Source organism: Macaca thibetana, chromosome 16 (genome assembly GCF_024542745.1).
Source record: "Macaca thibetana thibetana isolate TM-01 chromosome 16, ASM2454274v1, whole genome shotgun sequence".
Taxonomy (NCBI): Eukaryota; Metazoa; Chordata; class Mammalia; order Primates; family Cercopithecidae; genus Macaca; species Macaca thibetana.
Genome location: NC_065593.1, coordinates 63,322,678 through 63,324,746, shown reverse-complemented (window position 1 = coordinate 63,324,746; position 2,069 = coordinate 63,322,678).

Here is a 2,069-nt window from a genome sequence, read left to right as displayed (position 1 = left end):
CCGGCCTAATTTTTTAATGTCTCTGATACCCCAAGGCATGCATATATAATATATGTTATATATTATATAATATGTTATATATGTCATGTTATATATTATGTATCTATTATATCTTATAACATATATAATAGATACATAATATATATAATCTATTATATAAAATCTATTATATATGTTTTTCATATATATATATAAAACAAAAAAAATCAAACTCCCCAGCATCTATAAAGGTAATCACTTGGTTACCCATTCAGTTTCAAAATGGTGAGTTTCAGGGACGGCTAGGATCATCAAATGGCCTTGAAAGAAAAATGACATCTTAACTCATTCTCAAGATGCCAGTCACGTTGCCGTGATCGGGACTTTAGGGCAATGAGCAAAGAGAACAAGGAACTCTGCTGTCTCAAACAGCTCTCCTGTCAGATCAGCCTAACGTCACTCCTGTAGCTGCACAAAGGCTCATGGGCACCAGCCTGGAATTAGGCGTCCCTTGTCCTAAGCGCCCCTCCCCAGCCCCAGCTCTCCAGCCCATCCTGTCTAATCATTACTTAAATTACCAGGGTTGTGTCTGGAAAGAATTGAAGGGTTTGACCTTCAGAAGAGAAGCCTCCAGGGAAGGGGAATTTCTATTTTTTGGCATGTGGTAATGAGCACAGGGGAGGGCAATCCCTGCTCCAGGCTCCATGTCTTTTTCCAGCTTGTCGAAATAGGACGTCCACACCCTCCCTTGCCCCCACGTCCCTCCACCAATTGGCATCAATCCGAGCGGCTGCATGTTTAGGTAAAAGAGGAAAGGGGTGGGGTGGGGGGCGGTGGCTCATGCCTGTAATCCCAGCACTTTGGGAGGCCAAGGCGGGCGGATCACAAGGTCAGGAGTTCGAGACCAGCCTGACCAACATGGTGAAACACCGTCTCTACTAAAAATATAAAAATTAGCCGGGGGCCGGGCGCGGTGGCTCAAGCCTGTAATCCCAGCACTTTGGGAGACTGAGACAGGTGGATCACGAGCGCGAGATCGAGCTCAACGGTGCTCTACTGTACAAAAAAAATCCCAGCACTTTGGGACTCGGGACTGAGACAGGTGGATCACGGGAGGTCAGTGAGATCGAGACCATCCTGGCTAACACTGGGTGAAAGACTCCGTCTCAAAAAAACAAAAAAACAAGGCCGGGCGCGGTGGCTCAAGCCTGTAATCCCAGCACTTTGGGAGGCCCGATCACGAGGTCAGGAGATCGAGACCATCTGGCTAACAAAACCCCGTCTCTACTAAAAAATACAAAAAAAAATAGCCGGGCGAGGTGGCAGGCGCCTGTAGTCCCAGCTACTTGGGAGGCTGAGGTAGGAGAATGGCATAAACCCAGGAGGCGGAGCTTGCAGTGAGCTGAGATCCGGCCACTGCACTCCAGCCTGGGTGACAGAGCGAGACTCCGTCTCAAAAAAAAAAAAACCAAAAAAACAAAAAAAAAAAAAAAAAAAAAAAAAACAAAAAAAAAACAAAAAACTAGCCGGGCGTGGTGGCAGGCGCCTGTAGTCCCAGCTACTCGGAGGCTGAGGCAGGAGAATGGCGTGAACCTGGGAGGCGGAGCTTGCAGTGAGCCGAGATCCGGCCACTGCACTCCAGCCTGGGCGACAGAGCAAGACTCCATCTCAAAAAAAAAAAAAAAAAAAAAAAAAAAAATTAGCCAGGCGCCGCGTGTGCCTATAATCCCAGCTACTAAGGAGGCTAAGGCAGGAGAATTGCTTGAACCCAGGAGACGGAGGTTGCAGTGAGCCAAAACTGCGCCACTGCACTCCAGCCTGGGTGACAGAGCAAGACTCCATCTCGGGGGAAAAAAAAAAATAGAGGAAAGGAGTGAATCCCCTGGGTGGCCAGCCGGGCGCCTCAACTGGGTGTCTCCAAAGGAAGCTTGGGCTTGTTTGTGACCAGGGTGACAAAGGACTTCACCATCCCTTAGCGCGGATGGGGGTCCACCCTCAGGTGGGTGGAAACAGCCCAGGCCGTTAGTGCAAATCCCCTGCCTGGCCCGGGGCCACATTCAGCCCGCTGTCTGTTTGCTTTGGGACCCACC